Raw genomic sequence first — 14,300 nt, forward strand, 5'->3', positions numbered from 1 at the left:
AATAAATATTTATCTTTACAACCACATACAGTATAGCTCTCACTCTTATCAAATAAACATCTCTTTGCAATAGAGACAGTTACATAAAACCAACCAAAATGCAGGGAACGGTGATCATGTGATCACTCTTGCACATAAATATCAAGAATTATCATAAAATGGGGGCAGAAATATTGTAGAGGAACATTAAATTGGCTTTGAGTATATTTCTCGTGCTCGCTTCGGCAGCACATAAACTAAAATTGGAACGATACAGAGTATATTTCTCCTAGAAAAATCAGGGAAAGTACACTCAAGTTACTTCAACAATATGGCTGCCTAAAGAAGATTTGAATGTCAACAGCAACAGATATGGTAATGTAGAAGTAGACAATTCACAGAGCCCCAACTCTTGATGAAGGGTTATAGGGAACTACAGAATAGTAAGAGAAGGAGAAATAGACTTTACAGGGAAGAGAAATCTGCTGAACTGGTTATCCAACACCAAGTGAAATCATATACATAAAAATAACACTATGAAAACTCAATAGGTTGTATATATATGTTTAGTAATTATTTATAATTAATTTTGTCTTTCTTTTCCTCACATATATAACTATAATATTCCTTACAAAATAACAATGAGAATTTTTCTCTGTCAATGCTATATTATAAAAGCTTCAAAATCAATATTGTAGAATTTTAACTCAGATTCTTTTTCTTAAACATCTGAGGATATTCAAAATCCCTCTGAACTATGCCACAAAGTCCCATCAATTGGTATTATAATCATGTTTTGTATTGTACACTAGATCATTTATATATTGATCCATTTTTGACACAGAGTATATTTATGAGGAGTTTGATCACTTTTATCTCATATAAATTGCAACTTAATAGATACTAAGTGAATTAAAAAATACATGAATATCTTAAATTTTTTGAAAAAAAATGTAGACCCTGAAATAGGCTATTACATCAAAGTCAGTATGTCTATTTATAATGTACATTAGCAGAGTCCCATAGAGTCCTGAAAAGGAAGGAAGGAGGAGAAACAGCTAGAGGTTGGATAACGGCCTCCAAAACACAATGAGAGAAAGGGACGGTGGTCCAGTGTTTAATAGCATCAAAGGGAAATTGTAGTCTACAATCACTTAACTTTACTTTCCAAAATTACAAGAAGATGAGCATTTGAGGGTTCTTTTTAATCTATTTCAAACAAAACCATTGTCTTAATCTAATTAACTCACAAATAAAAGTGTCAAAGAGCCGATTTCAGGATGCCACTCCAACACTCGCCCACTTGCAAACTCTAGGCATCTCAGGGAGCTTCTGTACAGTGAGAACATCCAGCTCCATTAAGAAGAGACTGCACTCTGCTTGGGGTTTTATAATTTCACCATCAATTTATTTATGTATTTTTTCACACTGCTTAAATACTTAGAAAGTTGAATTCACTTATCTACCATGAATAAAGAAGAAATAAAAACTAAGTGAGAGTTGAAATACAGAAGCAGTAGCTTTACAAACGCCTCATTATCCATGTGCCCTTTTGCCAGTCTTTAATTTTTCTGCATCATCTAATGTCACAATGGAAACTAGATAAGACTTTGTTTTTTTTTTCTTTGTACAAGTGAAAAGTCAGTCTCAGAACTCAAAAGCATACAAAAATATGTAACTCTTATTCATATAGTTTCAATGAGAAATGATTTCTACTTACAGCAATATTTGTTACTCTACTCACTTAAAAGGACAGATCTGTCAGAAATGATTTGTTATGGCTCAACATTTTGCACAAGAAGACAAGATTGTCTTTCAGGTAGCAATTTCACAAACCTAAATTTTATAATCCTTTATGTGTTACTTTTCATCAGACCAATTTTTGCCTATAAGACAAAAGCTCTCTTTGCATCTTTTCCTCCTTGTTTACCAGCAAGTATATAAAATCTTTTAGCCAGCATTTTAATGAACATTATAATTGATCCGTACAGTTATTGTACAATAAGACATAAAATAATGTATCTTTAAAAGTATTATGAGGAAAATATAAATATTTCCTGACATTTATTCAGAAACTGATTTTACAGACAATATCATTTGTGCACCAAATTTCATTTTTGAAAACAAATACTTAATGTCCTGAAACACTGCAAAATAGGAAAATTTAATAGCACAGCTACTGAAAGGAGGATTCCGTGTGCATGGATTTTTCTATTGGTTTTTTCTTGCTCATAACTTACTATATTATAGACCTTGAATGTGAGAGACAAATCCATGTTCCCTTAGCAAGATGTAAGTTTGATCATCACAAAATATATTTTTCTAAGTATTATGAGAATAAAAGATGAAAATTTTATATGCCTACTCATAGCATATGCACACCGATGACCTGTCTTCTACCACACCTGTCTACGGTCAGCATATTAGATAAATGTTTATAAATTTTTATGCAAAATTTAGGTCATCTGAAATAAAAATAACTGTATGCATTTTACAGTATATGATCCCATTTTTATAGATATAAGTGGTTATCTGAGCAAATACTATGAAGTAGATACTCTAATATAATTAAGAAAAATTGAACATCTAACATACCATCAGTAAAATGTTCCAAAACTGCAAGGCTCAGTGTTAGAGAACTATGTTCTTAATTACTCGGAAGCCAGAGGATGAAAGCGTCACAAGTTCAACACTTAACTTACCATGGTTACAGACTGAATTCAAGACAATCCTGGGCAACTAAATAGCATCACATTATAACATAAAATGTAAAAGTTAAAGAGATGTAATTCTAGTAGGATACTAGGTCAGCATACCTAAGCCCTAGGCTCAAACCCCAGCAATGTGAATAAAACACACATATGTGTAAATACACACACACACACACACACACACACACACACATAAACAAATGAAATAAAAGAAGCTAAACACCATAAAAAAGGCATATATTAAGAAATCCAGAAAAAAATGGTGGAGAAGATTTTCAAAAATCTGCATCTGGAACAATTTTAAAGAATATAGAGTTCATCAGACATTAGAGTGTATGCAAACTTCATAACATCATCAGTTTACAAACTGAGCATCTGAAGGCAAACACATTGTAGACTGCCTTTGAAGGGGAAAATGGATAATGCAAACTAGAAATTTTATGCTGTGTGTATTTAGAATGCAGAAATAGGTAGTAATGCACTTTTAGGCAAAGATGACTCTAGGGATTACTTGCAAGAGAAATCAAGTTTGAAAAATTATGACTACAGAATGAAGGACAGCTGACTGGAGGAGAGCTGAAAAACAATGCAGAGGAGGTCATGTGGAAAATATATTCAGGCTGAGAACCACCTTTCTAAAATGCTTAGGCCTAGACATTTTCAGATTTTTTTTTAATTTTTGAAACATATGCATATATAATGAGATGTATTAGGGATGACACCAAAATTTAAACTTAAAATTCATTTCATATAAATCTCTTAAGAGATAACCTGTGTTTCGAGTTACTTACTCCATTGGGAACACGGGTTTAATTTTTAAATTCTCTATATGGAAATTGAAAAGCCTTTGAATTTTAGATTTTGAATTATCAGATTAGTTATTCTTTGCCTGACACATAACTATTCATAAATTTTATTCCGCAATAAGAACTGAGATAACAACATCTAATCTGTGAGATGGAGATAAAATAAACATAAAAATGAAGCTAATTAGGTCATCTTTATAGAGTATAAATAGTTAATTAAAATATAATTATTTATACTTTATATTATTTTATCTATATTTTATAGTTATATTTATAGTTAATTAAAATAAAAGCATTAAAATTTTTACTATTAGGTAGATTAGGTAGTTTGGATTCATACACAAATGTACTTGTGTTTTGTGTGTGTGTGTGTGTGTGTGTGTGGTGTATGTGTGTGCGCGTGTGTATATGTTGTGTTGTGTTGTGTTTCTGGCATATGTACTTGATAGTTTGTGTGTGTCCATGTGTGCCTGGGAGTGTACATGCATGGTTTTCAGGTTTTATAACATGCACATATATGCACATGGAGACCAGATGTTTTCTGTTCATTCCCCACTTTTAAGTTTTGAGACACAGTATTTTCATGAATTTTGCTGTTGCCTGATTGTTCATAAGTTCCACCCCCCCAATTGTGCTTACATATTCCAGAGAATACCATTATCCATGGACACAAGATTTTATAAAATCTGTTTTTACAGCTGATAGGCATGGTAAAATTCTGTGAAGCATGGAAGGTATATGTCCATCAAGAAAGAGATTAGTGTTTACTTGAAATCCAGGGAACTGACAGACAGAATATTAACTCTAGTCATTTTTTTATTTACATAAATTTGCAGAGTATTCATTCTACTTTCAAATTTGATAGCTATTTCACAGTTTTCTTATTATTAAATGAGAATATTATTTTATAATTTAGTAGCAGATTTTCTCTATTCCTCATTAGATGTTTCCAAGGAGTTGGGATTCAAAAATCAACTGTTTAAAAGATGCTTATACTGAATTTACTTCCAGAAGAGATAGGAAAACAAATTTAACTTTCATAAATTTGGTAAGTTTTGTAAAAGTGTGTTATATAATAAACAAACATTGTATATTTATTATCCTATAATGTTAAATAAGTTATTTATGCATATATCATCATTTATATATCATATATCATGTATGGTCTATTGATTTATTGGTTTCTATATCAAAATAATGGAGACAAAAGCTATGTGATATGAAAGATTGAGCAAATTCAATATTTTATATATTATATTGACCATCATAGATTCTATCAGATCTGAAAGATGTGGTCTATCTTCTCCTGAGCTTTAGCAATTTCGATAAATCTCAACATCTATTTTTGTTAAAAGTAAAAATCTGTAAATGTTTTCTCAAATGTAGCCTTGCATCAAAAGTTAAGTCAAGCCTAGTGAGGCACGGTGTTTTTGACTGTACTGCCTGTGTTCTCCTGAGTGTCTGAGTCAGGACTTCCTGAGCTCTGGGAACAACAGTCCTGAAATCAGACAACAACAAAACAAAAGCAAAGGAAGCCCTAGGACTAGTGTGCGAAAGTGAACCCTGTGATTCGGGGACCTTGTCTAAGTTACCCATAGAACGAATGAATGAGAAACAGACTTACTCTCTAAATAAAAATCGCTTATCAAAACTGCTCCTATACTTCATTTCTAGTGCACCAAAGATTTACATGGTGCACTGACTGACATTTTGATGATTCTGCCCACCTTCTAATTTTTCCTACTTTTTTCCTGACAGTCATTGAAGAAACAATGAAAAAATTTGCCATCACGAAACTTCAATGTAGCGCTACCTTTTAGGCCTTCTGTTAATCTTCATGGCAGTTGTCTCACCAATGCATAGCTCAGGAAGAAAGAAGTTGGGTTTCTTCCCAATGAATTTGGAGGCCACTGAAGCTTGCAGATTAAAACTCAACACCAACAAGGAGGAAGTCATCTCCATGGATCATACTCCATTTTCATAATTCTGTTAGAACTCCCTGAACTCACTGAAACTACAAGTGACTGTTTTACTTTGTTTTCAAGATCAGAAACCTTAGCAGGTCTCCACTCAAGTGGGCTCTTAATTGCACATGCTACTCAACTGTTCCTTGTAAATGTCTTAAGCTGACCACAACACTTCAGTAATATGTTATAACCACTCATCTTATAGGCACAGAACTTCAGTGGCCCCTAAAGCTAAGAACATACATATTTTTTGTAATATATATATATATATATATATATGTGTGTGTGTGTATGTGTGTGTGTATATATATATATATACATATATATATATATGATTTCAAGAGAAAAGAAAGAATGTAAGTACCCTAACGCAAAGAAAATTCTTGCTATCTCTCCATTGATTGGTTTGGATGATATGAGAGGTGTATAACCATTTAAGTACAGAATCCCTTCAGGAGCCACTCTAAAGTGCTTTAAGAGATGGAGTTGGTGGAGAAAAACGATTGAAAACAATTGGCTTAGCTCCTCTGAAAGTGGAGAGAAAGAAACAGCAATCTGTCACTGTGTGGGCAGACACGATGCTGGGAAATTGGATAAATTGGGAATCACTGGAGGGCAGCTATTTTGTCCTCTGTTGCATTAGATATCTTGGGAAATGTTATTAATGGTGAACAATTGCTACTCTAAAGTTTCTAGCTGTTTGGAATATAGAATTACATGAACTCAAGGGTCCATTATCATTCTAAAAATAGGTAAAATATAAATGCGAAGAAAAGAGACTCAAGAATACATTAAAATCATTTCTCTTATAAAAATGAGAGTAAACAAATATGGAGTTTGCCTGTTCTTCAGAATGGATATGCAGAAAAGCACCAAAGAATTCAATTTTCCTTCTTTTTGTTAATTTAATTTGCTTTGAAATTTGGAGTTCTGGGCTGCACAACAGCCCCAGTTAGCCTGCATTATAATAAGTACCCCCAAAGAACTCAAATCACATGACAATTAAACAGGAAATGATCTAGCAATTTGAGTTTCCACTCAATGAAATAAAATTGCCCCACTGCTTATCAGTTACAGATTCCCATTAATTATCTTGAAAATATCAAAAGAGTTTATAAATTTATAAAATTAATTTATATTTCAGGGTTTTGTTTGCTTGCTTGCTTGGTTAATTTTAGTATGCATTACTTTCCAATACAAACAAACTTGGCTTGGCCAGTTCAAATTAAAAGGAGTCATTTTCCCTTTGAAGTTGGCGGTAGTCACCCTAATCAGGCCTTCCATTTCATTACTTCATCTTAAACTTGAATCCAAAGTCATACTAATGTCATGTCCTTTGAATGATGGTCATATTCCTAAGTGGTTAGAGTTTTATAAACCACAGAATGCAATATGTAGACATAGCTTGTTTCTATATAAATGTTTATTGTGTAATCAACGCTAATTCCTGTGCTACTTATGAGAAATACAAATCACTCTTTATCAATAATGTATGAAGCCTCACTTTTCTATTGTTTTACAAATTTGGTAGTCTTATGTGGATTATTCCATATCCTAGTGATAAAATTTATAAGGAAAGCATTGATCCCTTATCTTTTTTTATTGTAAATTTTCAATTTTGTTTCAATAAATGCCTGCAAGTTTCTCTTTCATAATATGAAGTGATTATTTGTATTTTTATTGTCCTAACATTAGCATGTCATCTCTTTATTAAATTTTATGTTCATCTGCTTTTGTAAATTAGATGATTTGTACTTACTGTTACGCTTTTTTCTTTTTGAGGTTTCAAATCAATATCATGAACATATTTGTAATTACCAAGAACTTCTTAGATTTTATGTTTATTTCAAAAATTGAAAACAGGATATATATATATATATGTATATATATGCATACATACACACACACACACACACATATATATATATATATATATATATATCAACAAAGGAACACATACTATAGATTCAAGCAAGAAATAACATTTAATTAATAATTTATTTTTCAGTTTATATTTTAATGCATTGAAATTCTCCTATTGTATTGAATTAGTATTAACATATATATTTTTCAAAGACATCTGTTGGGTTAAAAATACCGATAGTCATAGAGCCTTCATCCAGTAACTGATGGAAGCAGTTGCAGAGATCCACAACCAAGCAGCAGTCTGAGCTCTGTGAGTCCAGCAGAAGAGAGGGAAGAGGGATTATATGAGCAAGGATCATCAAGATCATTATAGGGAAACCAACAGAGAAAACTGAACCAAGCTCATAGTAACTCATGAACTTAGACCGACAGCTGTGGAACCTGCATGGGACTGGACTAGATCCTCTGCATACGAGAGACAGTTGTATATCTGGGTCTGTTTGTGGGGCCCCTGGCAAGTTTGTTCAGGATCCATCCCTGATGCATGAACTGGCTTTCTGGGTCACTTCACCTATGGTCAGACACCTTGCTCACCTTTGATGCAGGGGTGGGGAGGGGCTTGGTCCTGCCTCAACTGAATGTACCAGGCTTTGCTGTTCCCCCATGGGAAGACTTACCCTTTTGGAGGAGGGAATGAGCAGGTAGAGGAGGGGGAGGGGAAGCGAGCAGAAGGAGGGATGAGAGGGGGATCTGTGGTTGGTAGGTAAAATGAATTTAAATAAATAAATAAATAAAAATACCCATGGCATGCACTATTCCACACTCATTTTGGTGAGTTCAATCAATAATATTAAAATTGGCCAGGTGGTGGTGGTGCACGACTTTAATCCTAGCACTCAGAAGGCAGAGGTAGGCGGATCTCTGTGAGTTGGAGGCCAGCCTGGTTTCCAAAGCGAGTTCCAGGTAAGGCGCAAAGCTACGCAGAGAAACCCTGTCTCGAAAAAACCAAAAAATAAAAAATAAAAAAAAATAAATAAATAATATTAAAATTGATGTACAAATGAAAAGATCCTAGATAGCCAAAGAGTAGGAGCCAAAAGAGAATCAATGGAGGCATTATCAAACTTGATTGCATACTACAGAGCCAGAGGAATAAGAAAACATCATAGAGCTGGTAAAAAAATAAATAAATAAATAAATAAAAAATAAATACTAAGACACAAAAATCAATAGATTAAAATAAAAGACTGAAACTTAAGTCCGTGTGATTACGGCTACCTGCATTTTGACAAATTTCCTCAAAATATAATCTTTCACACTAGAATAAATAGGATCTTCAACAAATGGTTGCAAGACTCCATGTCTACATGGTGGAGAAGGAAATTTGACCTTAACTTTTGACCTTGCACAAAAAACAACTCTAAATGGATCGAAGACTGTAGGACAAGACCTGGAACTCTGAAATGGTAGAAGAAAAGGAAATCCGTACTTTGCACTGTGATTTGTAGGTATGGGATTTGAATAGGATTCTGGCTGCTTCAGAAAGAGGAATGACAGTTGACCAGTTGACAAAAAAGAATGTTTTAGTTCTTCATGGAACTAAAAAGCTTCTGAGTCACAAAGGGTACATTCAACAAAGAGCAGCTCAGAACATGGGAGAATTATTTGTTAAAATGTTGTTTAAATGATAATTATTTTGGATCAAAGACCTCAACATAAGACTAGATGCCCTAAATTTGATAGAGGAGAATTTAGGGAATAGGTTTATTAATTGCCACTGGAAAGGACTTTCTGAACAGGACCCAAAGGTACATGTTAAGACAAAGAATTAAAAACTGGTACTTGGGGAAACTAAAAAGTCTTTGCATAGTAAAGATGCCAGCATTTGAGTGAGGAGGTAGCCTATGACATAAGACATAAGACTAGCTCTATGTCTTACAGAGAGTTAGTATCTAAAATACAAAGAACTAAATTTTTTTAATGTCATGTACACAGTGCTTGATTTCTGTATTCATTTTTTTAAGTTCAAATATCATTTTTATTAAGACTTTTTTTTATTAATTTTACATACCAACCACAGATCTGCCCTTCTTCCCTCCTCCTGCCCCTGCAAGGCATTCCCCCAAACCCATCCCCCATTCCCTCCTCCAATACGGTAAGGCCTCCCATGGGAGTAAGCAAAGCCTGGTACATTCAGTTGAGGCAGATCCAAGCCCCTCTCCCTGCATCGAGGCTGTGCAAAGTATCCAACCATAGGTAGTGGGCTCCAAAAAGCCAGCTCAAATTATTGTACCTCGTTTTTCAAAAGTTCAGTTTTTTTTGTTTTTTTTTTTTTTTTAGTTTTTCGAGACAGGGTTTCTCTGTGTAGTTTTGCGCGCCTTTCCTGGAACTCGCTTTGGAGACCAGGCTGGCCTCGAACTCACAGAGATCCGCCTGCCTCTGCCTCCCGAGTGCTGGGATTAAAGGCGTGCGCCACCACGCCCAGCTCAGTTATTTTCTTAAAGTTAGACTTTTACTACAGATTATGGGCATTTGGTTGCATTTAAATGCTGGAGTCGAATTCCTTTAAAATACATTTCAAAGAAAACCAAAATCCTAAATGAAGTGCATGAAGAAGACATGTAGATGAAATTAGGAGAGTTAGCACAGTGTTCATCCCACAGCTTTGATATGAATATTGATTGACCTATTTGATTATGTGCTATGCCTGACAACATGAATTGCAGTATTTTTAAGAGTTGAAAATAAATACATTTTTAAATCATTGCTTTTGTTAATATAAAATATAAAATGTGTACATAGTAACAATAAAATTAAAATTATTGTGTATTTTCAAATGTGAATAAAATTAAAGATTTTAAGTAGTTTCTACTACATAATTAAGTCAAAAGAAAATAATGTCCTATATATTAACAATAAATACAACAATAACTAATTAAATAAGAAAAGAAAATCTTTTATAATCAGTCACACACTTGTCCCTCTGAATAATCCAAATTGAGAGCTATAGATTAGAACCATCTATGATTTTCAAACTTGGATCTTTAACACAGGCACATTCCTGCCAGCATCTGAAGTATTACACTCACAAATTTAATAATAAGAGATTTATTTTACAAAAGAAATTTCCAAACTGAATGCTCTTCTCAAATCCCTGAGGTCTCATTCCCATTACAGTTAAGATAAACATTGTCTAAATTAAGCCTAAATTTATATGGTGATATTTTATTTGTACTGAAATGTGATTTTAATTGTATGTTAATAAATAAAGTTGCCCGGGGGTCAGAGCTATTAGAGCCATAGCAAAAGCTGGGCATTGGTGGTGCATGCCTTTAATCCCAGCACTTGGTAGGCAGAGCTAGGTAGATCTCTGTATGTTCAAGGATACAGCCAGCATTGGAGACACACGCCTTTAATCTCACTACCAACCATAGAAGACCTGGAGGTCTGTACAGATAGGCAGTGACGAGGCAGTCATGTGGTTGGGTTTACAACTAATGAGGAGGCAGAACAGAAAGTCTATATAAAGACAAACACTCAGGAAGTAGGTCTCTCTTGGCTGAAGTGGCTAGCTGCAGCAGGCAGGTAAGGCTCTTAGCTCTGATCTCTTGGCTTTCTTCTTTGCATTGGTTCTGTGCTTCTTATTTAATAAGACAGTTGGTTACATCTACAAATTTAAGGTATTCAAAGACTCTGAAAAAAAAAACAAAACACATGGACTATTAAGAAAATTCACAAAGCTTTCATAGGATCATTGAAAACCAAAGGCTAAAGAAATCTTAAAAGGAATATTTGAAAATGAATAGCACAATATTTAAGTATGTTTTATGTGAGCTTTTGTGTCACTAACAAATCCATTGTTGGCCAAAAAGGACTTGTTCAGGACATCAAAGCTAAAGAGAAAAGCCAATTCCTTTCCCATGACTTATGATATCAAATCTCATTGTAATTGAAGTTACTTTATCACTGGAAAAAGCATATTTAAAGTTATAGATGTAAGATCTGCTTTTATAGATGAAGTAGATAAAAACAGCAGTCTACCCTAGCCAAATAATCATGATTTCATTTCTTATTTTTCAGTATTTAGTGATGATTAAATAATTTCTCCATTTGAATCAATTGTATTATATCATCTTAACAGAAATATAATTTTTAACCCTTTATATAGCAATACTTTAACTGACATTATATTAACATTTAATATATTAATTAATGTTATTACTTGATATAAGAGACCAATCACAGCTTCAGGTGTCCTTGTTTTCTGTTTTGAAACACATGTATATGATATACATTGGATTAGTGTGCATTATATTAGAATATAATTTTTTATTTTCAAAATTATGGAAATTAAAAAAAATAATGTGTTTTACCCAGTATTAACTTAAAAAAAAAACTCACTAAACTCCTTCTTCCATCCACATGTTTTCCTTTTTGGACTGCTGTAAGATTGGAAAATTCCGATGAAGTCTTAAAAATAACACACTACATACTGTGAAGACTTAGTAGCCTAGGTCCTTGAAAGAATACATGAAGGATAATTTACTTAGATGTAAAATATTAGGAAAGCATGGACCAAACCTATAGTCCTTTATAACATAGTCTTTGCCTCTATGCCTTAGTGAAAAAATAAGTTTCTTTACTACAACTGGTGAAGAAAAAAATACCAGCTTATATACAGCAATATGCCAAGCCATTGGAAAATGAGTTGAAAACAGGGGAGATGTGTGATGAGGAAGATAATTGCAATTTCTAATGTGAGAAGTTGGAAACAGCTTTCAATTTTGGTGAGGAGAATAAAGGTATTCGGACCAAAAAAGGAAGTGATACAAAAATATAAAGGAACTAAAATTTAATGTATTTTTAGTTATATAAAGAAATTTAGCTCTGATGCAAAATCTTCATTAGCATTTTGTGTGTGTGTGTGTGTGTGTGTGTGTGTGTGTGTGTGCTTGCATGTGTATGTGGAGATGAAGTGGAGAGGTTGACTCGAGGTATTTTCCTCTATCATGATCTATCTTATTTTCATTAACAGTGATTTTCTCTGAATGTCATGCTCTACTCTTCCTGTTAGAATAGCTTCTCAAACAAATTCACGCATTCTCCTTCTCAACTAGTGCAATGAAAGCAGACATGACTTACAATGCCCATGTTTTTACCTGGGACCCTGGGATCCAATTTCAAGTTCTCATGCTTGCACAGGAAGTAATTTACCTACACAACCATCTTCACAGAAAATTGGACATTTTCTTAATGCTGAGAACATGATCATCAGGTTGATGAAAACACTTTTGGCTTTTTTTTTTTTTTTTTTGGTTTTTCGAGACAGGGTTTCTCTGTGTAGCTTTGCGCCTTTTCCTGGAACTCACTTGGTAGCCCAGGCTGGCCTCGAACTCACAGAGATCCACCTGGCTCTGCCTCCCGAGTGCTGGGATTAAAGGCGTGCGCCACCACCGCCCGGCCACTTTTGGCTTTTTAAAGGAAGATTCATCAAAAGTCTGAGGACTGAATAGAGTATTTGACTTTTGACTTTATGTGGTAAATAACTTTGATAAGCAATGTCCATTCCTTTGCAGATAACTAGTACCATGAAATATACTGAGATTTTAGATAAGTGGATTAGATTGGTGAAACTTCATGTTGTTTTCTCTACAGAAATGTAAGCATTTGTGCAGAAAGAAGCCTACAAATCTATGTTCAAGATTAGTACTCTTTGCCTCTTATATGGATCTATAAAATGATATCCTGGAATGTGTAGCATCTTTTTATTTCATTATTATTATTGTTCCTTACGTGCTTATGTTTAGAGGAAGAAGTCCTAGGAGGAGCTGGAGGGAGGAAAGAGGGTAAAGTTCTTTCAATTAAGAACTATAGTTTAAAAAGATTCCCTGGATATTGAAAAATTATAATAGTAGAACCTCCATTAACCTGGAAGATATTTGGATGAAGAGACATTCGATTAGAAATGCTCACCTGGACTAGTTTGCATGCTATGCATTACCTATGATTTAAAAAGCCATTAAATACATTCTCTAGCTCTCTGTATGTGCTTACAAACAACATGTATCATTACACTACATTAAACCAATACTCAAAAGAATATTTTTATTTTAATTATTCTTGAAATAGTAAAATCTTTTTTATGCTGGGTAATTTCTGTGTACCAGATACTATCACATGTATTTTAATTATGTTATCCATTTTACATTTAAAAAATCTTAGAAGCATTAACACAGCATTGAGTTCATGATTGAAAACAATTAAAAAATTAAACAACCTCCCAAGAATGCACACAATTCTTGCCTGTTTCCAAAGCACACTCAGGTGGCATCAGTTGATATTTTTCTCATCACTTGAATGATGTGCACTAGCATTCACTTCAGCAGCACATATACTAGACTTGAAATAATACAAAAATGGTTAGCATGCCCCCTACATGAAGATAACACCCAAATTTGAGAAGTGTCCACATTTTTAGTGCTATAGAGAATAACAGGATAAAATTGAAAGATTTTGGGGGGGGTATGGAAAAGAGAATATCAAGAGGGTAACTAACACTAAAAGCTTTTTGAAAAATTATATGGAAATCTAGTGCTGTAGAAATTTCCTAAAATATATACATATATCAAAGAAATTTAATGAATTCATCATATAATGGGGGAGACAATACTGTAACTAGATAACTTATGCTACCAAGTAAAATCTTTAATGTAATGACAGGAATGGGTTATATCTTGTGAGTTGTCGACCAAAAAGGTCCCATAGGTCATCTACTCAAATACCATAGGCCATTTTACAGCTATCAGTTATTCAGTATAAGTGTTGATAAGACCCTATTACAGAAGACGACACTTATTTATATATCAAACTTGGAAAATTCAAACTGGTGCCCAACTAGTAGCTTTATTACCATTGACGTGTGTTCATGGTGATACAAAGTACTCTATACCTTACTGCAGGAGAAAAATACT

General features: G+C 33.6%; 1 non-coding gene across 1 annotated transcript; it reads left to right on the forward strand.

Annotated features, from left to right (window-relative positions):
• The first annotated feature begins 13,699 nt into the window (after window positions 1-13,699).
• On the forward strand, window positions 13,700-13,806 carry LOC131922081 (U6 spliceosomal RNA). The gene has a single exon (XR_009382197.1). It is a non-coding gene; the product is annotated as a U6 spliceosomal RNA (small nuclear RNA).
• The last annotated feature ends 494 nt before the right edge of the window (window positions 13,807-14,300 follow it).

The sequence above is a fragment of the Peromyscus eremicus genome, chromosome 11 (assembly GCF_949786415.1).
Source record: "Peromyscus eremicus chromosome 11, PerEre_H2_v1, whole genome shotgun sequence".
Taxonomy (NCBI): Eukaryota; Metazoa; Chordata; class Mammalia; order Rodentia; family Cricetidae; genus Peromyscus; species Peromyscus eremicus.